General features: G+C 45.8%; 1 protein-coding gene across 1 annotated transcript in view; it reads left to right on the forward strand.

Moving 5' to 3' along the window:
• The window catches only part of LOC128686994 (putative neural-cadherin 2), a 919,537-nt gene that overhangs the window by 539,860 nt on the left and 366,089 nt on the right, over positions 1–13,588 (forward strand). The gene's annotated exons all lie outside the window — the stretch shown is intronic.

Genomic DNA, 13,588 nt, shown 5'->3' on the forward strand with positions numbered 1-13,588 from the left:
AATATACAAATAGACAGTTACACATTGTGGTGCTCAAATCTGATGTATATATAAAATACATAAAATGCAGAAATAAACAAGAACTAGTAAAAAATAAAAGAAAAGCCAGAGGGGTGTGTACATATATGCTTGTACATGCATATATATATATATATATATATATATATATATATATATATATATATATATATATATATATATATATATATATATATATATATATATATATATATATATATGTCGTGCCGAATATGTAAAACTGGTCAATTAGCAAGAACTCATTTAAAATTAAGTCCTTTCTGAAATTTTCTTTGATATGTTTAAAGATATATTTTTTTCATTAATGTTAATGTAAAAATTTTTAACTTTGCACCATAAGAATCTTAGAAAACTTACCTAACCTTATTATAACAAGAACAATTTATTTTAGCCTAACCCAACTAAATATATTTTAGATTTGTTTACAAACACAGTGAAATATATTTTTTTCGTTAGGGTCAGAATGATTTTGGCGAAATTATTGCATACACAAATTTTTGCTTGTCCTATATGGCAAGATGAGCGTTGCTATTTAAGCCAAGATCGCAAGTTCTGCCTATTCGGCACGACATATATATATATATATATATATATATATATATATATATATATATATATATATATATATATATATATATATATATATATATATATATATATATATATATATACACACACACCGAAGGTCTCTCACCACAGTTGTGTGAATTGAAAAAGAAAATAAATTCACCGTCACCGTCGTGACAGAGGCGCGCCAACACTACGGCTCAGATGTCCCTCCAAGATGTCCCTCCAAACTGCTGTGTCCCCATTCCTCCTTCAGAGTGCAGGCACTGTACTCCCCACTACCAGGATTCAAGTCCGGTTAACCATTTTTCTTGAAATCCTTCATAAACGCAACAGAATGTTAAGTCATAAAAACCACTTGCCTCCACTCCTAACACGATCACACACACCTGTTGGATGTTCAGGCCCCTCGAGTACGAAACTTCCTTTATCCCCTCCTCTAACCCTTCGAGAAAACGACCTCCTTTTCTCTAGTACAGAGTTATACACCTTCCAAGCAATCCTATTTTGCTCCATCTTCTATAAATGTCCAGACCACCTCAATAACTCCTCCTGAGCCTTACGGATAATGCTTTTAGTAACCCCGCACCTCCTAATCTTCAAACTACGAATTCTCCGCATAATATTCACACCCACCACACATTGCCCTCAGACACGACATCTCCACTGTTTCCAGTCTCATCATCACAGCAACATTTAAAACTCATGCTTCACATTCATGTAAGAATGTTGGTACCACTATACTCTGACATATTCCCCTTTTTTGCCTCCATGGATACATTCTTTGTCTCCACAGATACCTCAATTCGCCGTCCACCCTTTTCCACTCTTCAGTTCCATGATTCTCCTCATCTTTCATAGGCCTGTTCGTCGACAAGTCCACTGCCAAATATCTGAAGACATTCACTGCCTCTATATTCCTTTCTGATATCCAGTCGTTCATTACCTAAACTTTCTGTTACTCTCATCACCTTCCTCTTTCCTACGTTCACTTTTAATTTCCTCTTTTTCCCTACCCTCTCAAATTCAACCACAGGGGGAGTCGAATGATAGCTCTAGGCCTCTCGTGTTGCAATCAACACATCATCAGGAGCTTGGAATGTTGCAGAAAAGACGTCCTTTGGGATCGTATTTGCTTGGACATCCTTCTCTTTTCTGCAGCTTTGCAAGCTCCTGATGTGCTGATTGCAACACGAAAAACCTAGAGCTATCATTCTACTCCCCCCTTGGTTGTTTTGCATATTTGCATATATATATATATATATATATATATATATATATATATATATATATATATATATATATATATATATATATATATATATATATATATATATATATATATATATATATATATATATATATATATATATATATATATATATATATATATATATATATATATATATGTCGTGCCGAATATGTAAAACTGGTCAATTAGCAAGAACTCATTTAAAATTAAGTCCTTTCTAAAATGTTCTCTTATACGTTTAAAGATATATTTTTTTCATTAATGCTAATGTAAATTTTTTTAATTTTGCACCAAAAGAATCTTAGAAAACTTACCTAACCTTATTATAGCAGGAACAATTTATTTTAGCCTAACCCAACTAAATATATTTTAGATTTGTTTACAAACACAGTGAAATATATTTTTTTCGTTAGGTTCAGAATGATTTTGGCGAAATTATTGCATACACAAATTTTTGCTTGTCCTATATGGCAAGATGAGCGTTGCTATTTAAGCCAAGATCGCAAGTTCTGCCTATTCGGCACGACATATATATATATATATATATATATATATATATATATATATATATATATATATATATATATATATATATATATATATATATATATATATATATATATATATATATATATATATATACTGCATGTATTTTTCGATGCTGAAAAGCACATGCGATGGTAATTTTCTTGAAGTCGAGATAGCAGCGATCGCTTTCCAATATAATATATCCTTAATAAGACTCCTTTGTCTCAAAAAATTCCCATTAATTAGGATATATTGCTTCATCCTCCAGTAGGTTTTAATCTCCCAGCCGGGAGATCTCACAGCAGGTTTTAATTTCCCACTCCACACTCCTCCCCTCCCAACACACTCCCACTCCAAACTCGCTACCACCCACTCCTACCCTCGTCCCTTCTCCATAAACTCCAACTCTACACACATTCCCACTCATTTTCCATATGCTCTCATCCTTCACCCACTCTCTACACACTCCCACCTCCAGCGCTTCATACATGTTCTCATTCCCTCCATCAATCCATACATTTCCTAGTTCCTTCCATCCACTCACTGTCCTCCATCCACACACTCCTACTTCTCCCATTAACGCTCCCACTTTCCTCCCTGACCCACCCTTACCATCCCTTTCCTGTATCTCACCCATTCTCGCTTTTCCTTACCTTCCCACACATTTCCTCATCTTCAATAGAGAAACAAACTCTACTTCAGAGATGTAGACCAGGAGTTTGTATTATTCATTGTCTTAGTGTGATAAAAAGTATGTGCGCCTTACAGCAAAATCTCTGCAACAGAATGTGGGTAAACACAAATATCCTTGCAACAGCTACGACCAGAATAACACCAGGGGCCAGCGCAGGAGACCACACGGCTGCTTTTGCATGAATCGGCCAAGTTAAACGTTTAGAGAGAGCGACATACTACATCCTATGTGTTTAGAGGCTGCTATGATTGCAGTCACTAGCGCTAACGCGCATAACCTCAGTGGCTATAGCATATTCAAAGTCATGGGAAACCAGTTACTACCCAGCCTGGATGCTACAGGCGAGGTCACGCCTATTCCCTCGTCTATACTTATAAATATTATGTATCTATAGTCAAAACAATATCTTGATCTGTCTTTGTAAAACAACTGTATTTCTGTTGTGCTAAACAATATCCATTAAATATAGGTTTAGTTGGGCAGTCTACGGGCAGAGCTAAGCTGCATGACAAGGTGGCTGTCGAGAGGCTAATGCGTATATTCTACAGCATATAATGTAATTTTAATGGTCGAGAAGCTTTGACAACAATGAATATCCTTGTTTTTTTTATTTTTTGTGTGTGTGTATATTTATTCTTAGATATGTAATCCAGGTCCCTCCACTTTTTTTTCTGTTCTATCCTATAGAATACTTTTTGTTATCCTGCTTTGCGAAAGTGTGATATCTTCACAAATTTCATTACTGTGTATGAATAGGCCTTCCTGAGAGATAGTAATTCCCGAGGGATAGTAACTGCGGCTCTGCTGAATGGAACCTATGGAGCTCCAGCAACTGATTAACCCTTAATGGAATACATGACAATACCCTTAAATTCCCTGCTGAAGTCTCACAGCTCAGGCTGACAGACTTCAAAACTCTGTATGTAATACATCCTGTGTTATGGAATGTGACAGGGAAACTTAGCTTTTGTCCCCACTGATCGCGTAACTAATGTATCAGATAGGGAGGGGAGCAGCACAATACTGAAAAATCTATTTTTACTAAAAAAATTCTTGCCTCAGCCTCTCACACCTTCCCTCATTTTCTCCTCAGCCTTCTCACCCTCATTTACCCTCCCACACCTTCCTTCATTTTCCTTCACTTTCGCTCACCCTCACCTTGCTGCTCCTTGTCACTGTTCCCGTCTGCTGGCGTTTTCCAGATTTACATACAAACCCCAAAGCCATTTATCAGCCCCGAGACGTACGTTGATGGTGGAGGGAAGGGAAAGAGAGGAGGTGGGAAGGGAAGGATGTAGGGAACGGAGAGAGGCGGGACAGAGAGGGATATGGGGAAGGGAGGCAGGTGGAAGATGTAAGGACTGAGACGATGTATGATGTCGTAAAGATGTATAAACGGAAGATTGTGTAGCTGAGGTAGGAGGAGACTTCAGTGTTAGGATTAGGTGGAAGTACAAGCATCAGTAAATGGCTAAGGTGGTAGCTCGTTGTAGCCGGGAAGCTGCAGATGACGGTGGAGGGAGGTGGAATAACATTGAGATGATGGTAATTAATAAACACTGGTAGACAAGATACACAAATAATACAGACACAATAATATACACTCACAATAATATACATACACAATAATACACCCTCAATAATACACACACAGTAATATACACATAATAATGCACACAAAATGATACACACACAATAATACACACATAGTAATATACCCACAATAATACACACAAAATGATACACACACAATAATACACACACAGTAATATACACACAATAATACACAGACAATAATATACACAATAATAAACATACTATAATACAGACACAATAATATGCACACACAGAGTGAAGGAATATAGAAGAATTATTATTATATTATCGCATTCACGTGTTAATCAGTTAACTTCACACACAGTCAATCTGACAGCAACAATTTATTCTTTCCTAAGACTATAAAGTATCATCCAAAATTTGTTTATCACTGCTCAAAGCTGCGAAATAATATACTTGGAATAATATAGCTTTACTGTACAAAATAGTACAAGTAATGGGAGAGGAAAGGGTTACGCAGCTTATTGCCATTCAAAGGTACGACATCCTGTAATACACGTAGTATATATTCTGGGAGGAAAAATATTTGAAACAGTTCAAATAATTTGTTGTAGATGCAAAACATAATATACAATATACGTATTTTAGAATTGTTACTAAAAATGACATAACGTTAGGTCACTCTAGCTCTGCCTCTACTGAGCCCCAAGACTTTAAAACTCTCGCGAGCTCTCAGCTCCAGTGCTTTCAGTTTCAGAGCTCTCAGCTCCAGAGCTCTCAGCTCCAGAACTCTCAGTTCCAGAGCTCTCAGCTCCAGTGCTCTCAGTTTCAGAGCTCTCAACTCCAGAGCTCTCAGCTCCAGTGCTCTCAGCTCCAGAGCTCTCAGCTCCAGAGCTCTCAGCTCCAGAGCTCTCAGCTCCAGAGCTCTCAGCTCCAGTGCTCTCAGTTCCAGAGCTCTCAGCTCCAGAGCTCTCAGCTCCAGTGCTCTCAGCTCCAGAGCTCTCAGCTCCAGAGCTCTCAGCTCCAGTGCTCTCAGCTCCAGAGCTCTCAGCTCCAGAGCTCTCAGCTCCAGAGCTCTCAGCTCCAGAGCTCTCAGTTCCAGAGCTCTCAGCTCCAGAGCTCTCAACTCCAGAGGTCTCAGCTCCAGAGCTCTCAGTTTCAGAGCTCTCAGCTCCATAGCTCTCAGCTCCAGTGCTATCAGTTCCAGAGCTCTCAGCTCCAGAGCTCTCACCTCCAGAGCTCTCAGCTCCAGAGCTCTCAGCTGCAGAGCTCTCAGCTCCAGAGCTCTCAGCTCCAGTGCTCTCAACTCCAGAGCTCTCAGCTCCAGAGCTCTCAGTTCCATAGTTCTCAGTTCTAGAGCTCTCAGCTCTAGAGCTCTCAGCTCCAGAGCTCTCAGCTCCAGAACTCTCAGCTCCAGAGCTCTCAGCTCCAGTGCTCTCAACTCCAGAGCTCTCAGCTCCACAGCTCTCAGTTCCATAGTTCTCAGTTCTAGAGCTCTCAGCTCTAGAGCTCTCAGCTCCAGAACTCTCAGCTCCAGAGCTCTCAGCTCCAGAGCTCTCAACTCCAGAGCTCTCAGCTCCAGAGCTCTCAGTTCCAGAGCTCTCAGCTCCAGAGCTCTCAGCTCCAGAGCTCTCAGCTCCAGTGCTCTCAGTTCCAGAGCTCTCAGCTCCAGAGCTCTCAGCTCCAGTGCTCTCAGCTCCAGAGCTCTCAGCTCCAGAGCTCTCAGCTCCAGTGCTCTCAGCTCCAGAGCTCTCAGCTCCAGAGCTCTCAGCTCCAGAGCTCTCAGCTCCAGAGCTCTCAGCTCCAGAGCTCTCAGTTCCAGAGCTCTCAGCTCCAGAGCTCTCAACTCCAGAGGTCTCAGCTCCAGAGCTCTCAGTTTCAGAGCTCTCAGCTCCATAGCTCTCAGCTCCAGTGCTATCAGTTCCAGAGCTCTCAGCTCCAGAGCTCTCACCTCCAGAGCTCTCAGCTCCAGAGCTCTCAGCTCCAGAGCTCTCAGCTCCAGAGCTCTCAGCTCCAGTGCTCTCAACTCCAGAGCTCTCAGCTCCAGAGCTCTCAGTTCCGGTGTTCTCAGCTCCATAGCTCTCAGCTCCAGTGCTCTCAGCTCCACAGCTCTCAGCTCCACAGCTCTCAGCTCCAGTGCTCTCAGCTCCAGAGCTCTCAGCTCCAGAGCTCTCTGCTCTAGTGCTCTCAGCTCCAGAGCTCTCAGCTCCAGTGCTCTCAGCTCCAGAGCTCTCAGCTCCAGAGCTCTCAGTTCCAGTGCTCTCAGCTCCATAGCTCTCAGCTCCAGTGCTCTCAGTTCCAGAGCTCTCAGCTCCACAGCTCTCAGCTCCAGAGCTCTCAGCTCCGGTGCTCTCAGCTCCAGAGCTCTCAGCTCCAGTGCTCTCAGCCCCAGAGCTCTCAGCTCCGGTGCTCTCAGCTCCAGAGCTCTCAGCTCCAGATCTCTCAGCTCCGCTCTCAGCTCCAGAGCTCTCAGCTCCAGAGCTCTCAGCTCCAGAGCTCTCAGCTCCAGATCTCTCAGCTCCAGAGCTCTCAGCTCCAGTGCTCTCAGCTCCAGAGCTCTCAGCTCCAGAGCTCTAGACCAACTGTTGCTCTTTAAGCCCCAGATTTTTTAAATTGGCATGGAATTATTTATTTGCTTTGAGTGTTATTGGTCATTGATTTTATTGTCTGTTGATTGTATCCTTCTTTTAGATGTGTTGTGTATATTTTTTATGGCTGTGATCAGTGAGTGACCTACGAGGTCAGTGTTCCGTGCGTGCGACACCTCTACTCTCTTCAGCCAAAGGGTTGTTTCCAGAGCTCGTTTTTTTTTTTTTTTTTTTTTTTTTTGGGGGGGGGGGGGGGGTTCCCTCTGCTGTCTTATATATGCAAAACATTTCCAGCTGCATCCACGTATACAAGTGCAAATCAGAGCGTGAAGATTCTCTTGAAGAGCGGCCACATCAGGTGGACAAATTGTCTTCCACTGGTTGATTCTGAATCTATGAGCAACCATCCTTGTCATTTCAAGCTGCATTTATTTACAGAGCTACATGTAGATTGTTTATCGGATTTAGTTATCATGCCTTAAGTCGCACCCTTGAGAGTAATCTCTAATTTCTGAGCTTGTCTCTTTTTCTGTGATTCACTCCCGTCAGGTTTAAACAGCTCCTTTCTCTCCTCTCTATCTGTTACTCATAAAACAACATGTACTTGCTATCTGTGGAACACTTTTGTTATGACTTGAGTAGAAATAAGTGATATTTTATATTGCCGGAAGGAAATGTAGGGGTAGGGGGTAAGTGAGGGAAGGATGGAGAAAGAAGGAAAGGAGGTTAGGTGAGATGGAAGGAGGAAAGAATGGAGGTAAAGAGGAAGGTTGGCATGGTAGGGAGGCAGAGAATAGAAGAGAAGGATTAATATAATGTTTACAGAAAGCAAAAGTACAGATAAGTCTTGCCATCAGTGTAATGGAAACTGGACAAATAAAATAATACACATTGAAGAATATAACTGACGAAACAAAGGAAAACATGAGCCTAGAACGCAACCTGAATATTCTGGAGAACCCAGGTGAGGGATAAAAAATCCTTGCCAGAAAGAGTGAAGTATTAAAGGAATATCAGATGTATAAACCGTCGAGATCTAGATGAACCAAGGTATCACCGCACACAGACAACCCTTGCTCCCACTTCCAGCATGTGCCAACACGCAGACAACCCTTGCTCCCACTTCCAGCATGTGCCAACATGCAGACAACCCTTGCTCCCACTTCCAGCATGTGCCAACACGCAGACAACCCTTGCTCCCACTTCCAGCATGTGCCAACATGCAGACAACCCTTGCTCCCACTTCCAGCATGTGCCAACATGCAGACAACCCTTGCTACCACTTCCAGCATGTGCCAACACGCAGACAACCCTTGCTCCCACTTCCAGCATGTGCCAACATGCAGACAACCCTTGCTACCACTTCCAGCATGTGCCAACACGCAGACAACCCTTGCTCCCACTTCCAGCATGTGCCAACATGCAGACAACCCTTGCTCCCACTTCCAGCATGTGCCAACATGCAGACAACCCTTGCTACCACTTCCAGCATGTGCCAACACGCAGACAACCCTTGCTCCCACTTCCAGCATGTGCCAACATGCAGACAACCCTTGCTACCACTTCCAGCATGTGCCAACACGCAGACAACCCTTGCTCCCACTTCCAGCATGTGCCAACATGCAGACAACCCTTGCTCCCACTTCCAGCATGTGCCAACACGCAGACAACCCTTGCTCCCACTTCCAGCATGTGCCAACATGCAGACAACCCTTGCTCCCACTTCCAGCATGTGTCAACATGCAGACAACCCTTGCTCCCACTTCCAGCATGTGTCAACATGCAGACAACCCTTGCTCCCACTTCCAGCATGTGTCAACATGCAGACAACCCTTGCTCCCACTTCCAGCATGTGTCAACATGCAGACAACCCTTGCTCCCACTTCCAGCATGTGTCAACATGCAGACAACCCTTGCTCCCACTTCCAGCATGTGCCAACACGCAGACAACCCTTGCTCCCACTTCCAGCATGTGCCAACATGCAGACAACCCTTGCTCCCACTTCCAGCAAGTGTCAACATGCAGACAACCCTTGCTACCACTTCCAGCAAGTGTCAACATGCAGACAACCCTTGCTCCCACTTCCAGCAAGTGTCAACATGCAGACAACCCTTGCTCCCACTTCCAGCAAGTGTCAACATGCAGACAACCCTTGCTCCCACTTCCAGCAAGTGTCAACATGCAGACAACCCTTGCTCCCACTTCCAGCAAGTGTCAACATGCAGACAACCCTTGCTACCACTTCCAGCAAGTGTTAACATGCAGACAACCCTTGCTACCACTTCCAGCAAGTGTCAACATGCAGACAACCCTTGCTCCCACTTCCAGCAAGTGTCAACACGCAGACAACCCTTGCTCCCACTTCCAGCAAGTGTCAACATGCAGACAACCCTTGCTCCCACTTCCAGCAAGTGTCAACATGCAGACAACCCTTGCTACCACTTCCAGCATGTGCCAACACACAGACAACCCTTGCTACCACTTCCAGCAAGTGTCAACATGCAGACAACCCTTGCTACCACTTCCAGCATGTGCCAACACACAGACAACCCTTGCTCCCACTTCCAGCAAGTGTCAACATGCAGACAACCCTTGCTACCACTTCCAGCATGTGCCAACACGCAGACAACCCTTGCTACCACTTCCAGCATGTGCCAACACGCAGACAACCCTTGCTACCACTTCCAGCATGTGCCAACACGCAGACAACCCTTGCTACCACTTCCAGCATGTGCCAACATGCAGACAACCCTTGCTACCACTTCCAGCAAGTGTCAACATGCAGACAACCCTTGCTCCCACTTCCAGCAAGTGTCAACATGCAGACAACCCTTGCTACCACTTCCAGCATGTGCCAACATGCAGACAACCCTTGCTACCACTTCCAGCAGGTGTCAACATGCAGACAACCCTTGCTACCACTTCCAGCAAGTGTCAACATGCAGACAACCCTTGCTACCACTTCCAGCAAGTGTCAACACGCAGACAACCCTTGCTCCCACTTCCAGCAAGTGTCAACATGCAGACAACCCTTGGTCCCACTTCCAGCATGTGTCAACATGCAGACAACCCTTGCTCCCACTTCCAGCAAGTGTCAACATGTAGACAACCCTTGCTCCCACTTCCAGCAAGTGTCAACATGCAGACAACCCTTGCTACCACTTCCAGCAAGTGTCAACATGCAGACAACCCTTGCTCCCACTTCCAGCAAGTGTCAACATGCAGACAACCCTTGCTACCACTTCCAGCAAGTGTCAACATGCAGACAACCCTTGCTACCACTTCCAGCAAGTGTCAACATGCAGACAACCCTTGCTACCACTTCCTGCAAGTGTCAACATGCAGACAACCCTTGCTACCACTTCCAGCAAGTGTCAACATGCAGACAACCCTTGCTCCCACTTCCAGCAAGTGTCAACACGCAGACAACCCTTGCTCCCACTTCCAGCAAGTGTCAACACGCAGACAACCCTTGCTCCCACTTCCAGCAAGTGTCAACATGCAGACAACCCTTGCTCCCACTTCCAGCAAGTGTCAACATGCAGACAACCCTTGCTACCACTTCCAGCAAGTGTCAACATGCAGACAACCCTTGCTACTACTTCCAGCAAGTGTAAACATGCAGACAACCCTTGCTACCACTTCCAGCAAGTGTCAACATGCAGACAACCCTTGCTCTCACTTCCAGCAAGTGTCAACATGCAGACAACCCTTGCTCCCACTTCCAGCAAGTGTCAACACGCAGACAACGCTTGCTCCCACTTCCAGCAAGTATCAACACGCAGACAACCCTTGCTCCCACTTCCAGCATGTGTCAACATGCAGACAACCCTTGCTACCACTTCCAGCAAGTGTCAACACGCAGACAACCCTTGCTCCCACTTCCAGCAAGTGTCAACATGCAGACAACCCTTGCTCCCACTTCCAGCATGTGTCAACATGCAGACAACCCTTGCTACCACTTCCAGCAAGTGTCAACATGCAGACAACCCTTGCTCCCACTTCCAGCAAGTGTCAACATGCAGACAACCCTTGCTCCCACTTCCAGCAAGTGTCAACATGCAGACAACCCTTGCTCCCACTTCCAGCAAGTGTCAACATGCAGACAACCCTTGCTCCCCCTTCCAGCAAGTGTCAACATGCAGACAACCCTTGCTCTCACTTCCAGCAAGTGTCAACATGCAGACAACCCTTGCTCCCACTTCCAGCAAGTGTCAACACGCAGACAACGCTTGCTCCCACTTCCAGCAAGTATCAACACGCAGACAACCCTTGCTCCCACTTCCAGCATGTGTCAACATGCAGACAACCCTTGCTACCACTTCCAGCAAGTGTCAACATGCAGACAACCCTTGCTACCACTTCCAGCAAGTGTCAACACGCAGACAACGCTTGCTCCCACTTCCAGCAAGTATCAACACGCAGACAACCCTTGCTCCCACTTCCAGCATGTGTCAACATGCAGACAACCCTTGCTCCCACTTCCAGCAAGTGTCAACACGCAGACAACGCTTGCTCCCACTTCCAGCAAGTATCAACACGCAGACAACCCTTGCTCCCACTTCCAGCATGTGTCAACATGCAGACAACCCTTGCTACCACTTCCAGCAAGTGTCAACACGCAGACAACCCTTGCTCCCACTTCCAGCAAGTGTCAACACGCAGACAACCCTTGCTCCCACTTCCAGCAAGTGTCAACACGCAGACAACCCTTGCTACCACTTCCAGCAAGTGTCAACACGCAGACAACCCTTGCTCCTACTTCCAGCAAGTGTCAACACGCAGACAACCCTTGCTCCCACTTCCAGCATGTGTCAACATGCAGACAACCCTTGCTCCCATCTTCCAGCAAGTGTCAACACGCAGACAACCCTTGCTCCCACTTCCAGCAAGTTTCAACATGCAGACAACCCTTGCTCCCACTTCCAGCAAGTGTCAACACGCAGACAACCCTTGCTCCCACTTCCAGCAAGTGTCAACACGCAGACAACCCTTGCTACCACTTCCAGCAAGTGTCAACACGCAGACAACCCTTGACAACCCATGCTCCCACTTCCAGCAAGTGTCAACACGCAGACAACCCTTGACAACCCATGCTCCCACTTCCAGCAAGTGTCAACACGCAGACAACCCTTGCTCCCACTTCCAGCATGTGTCAACATGCAGACAACCCTTGCTCCCACTTCCAGCAAGTGTCAACACGCAGACAACCCTTGCTCCCACTTCCAGCATGTGTCAACATGCAGACAACCCTTGCTCCCACTTCCAGCAAGTGTCAACATGCAGACAACCCTTGCTCCCACTTCCAGCAAGTGTCAACATGCAGACAACCCTTGCTACCACTTCCAGCAAGTGTTAACATGCAGACAACCCTTGCTACCACTTCCAGCAAGTGTCAACATGCAGACAACCCTTGCTCCCACTTCCAGCAAGTGTCAACATGCAGACAACCCTTGCTACCCCTTCCAGCAAGTGTCAACATGCAGACAACCCTTGCTACCACTTCCAGCATGTGCCAACATGCAGACAACCCTTGCTACCACTTCCAGCAAGTGCCAACATGCAGACAACCCTTGCTCCCACTTCCAGCAAGTGTCAACATGCAGACAACCCTTGCTCCCACTTCCAGCAAGTGTCAACATGCAGACAACCCTTGCTCCCACTTCCAGCAAGTGTCAACACGCAGACAACGCTTGCTCCCACTTCCAGCAAGTATCAACACGCAGACAACCCTTGCTCCCACTTCCAGCATGTGTCAACATGCAGACAACCCTTGCTACCACTTCCAGCAAGTGTCAACACGCAGACAACCCTTGCTCCCACTTCCAGCAAGTGTCAACACGCAGACAACCCTTGCTCCCACTTCCAGCAAGTGTCAACACGCAGACAACCCTTGCTACCACTTCCAGCAAGTGTCAACACGCAGACAACCCTTGCTCCTACTTCCAGCAAGTGTCAACACGCAGACAACCCTTGCTCCCACTTCCAGCATGTGTCAACATGCAGACAACCCTTGCTCCCACTTCCAGCAAGTGTCAACACGCAGACAACCCTTGCTCCCACTTCCAGCAAGTGTCAACATGCAGACAACCCTTGCTCCCACTTCCAGCAAGTGTCAACACGCAGACAACCCTTGCTCCCACTTCCAGCAAGTGTCAACACGCAGACAACCCTTGCTACCACTTCCAGCAAGTGTCAACACGCAGACAACCCTTGACAACCCATGCTCCCACTTCCAGCAAGTGTCAACACGCAGACAACCCTTGCTCCCACTTCCAGCATGTGTCAACATGCAGACAACCCTTGCTCCCACTTCCAGCAAGTGTCAACACGCAGACAACCCTTGCTACCACTTCCAGCAA

This window comes from Cherax quadricarinatus, chromosome 7 (genome assembly GCF_038502225.1).
Source record: "Cherax quadricarinatus isolate ZL_2023a chromosome 7, ASM3850222v1, whole genome shotgun sequence".
NCBI classification, from domain to species: Eukaryota; Metazoa; Arthropoda; class Malacostraca; order Decapoda; family Parastacidae; genus Cherax; species Cherax quadricarinatus.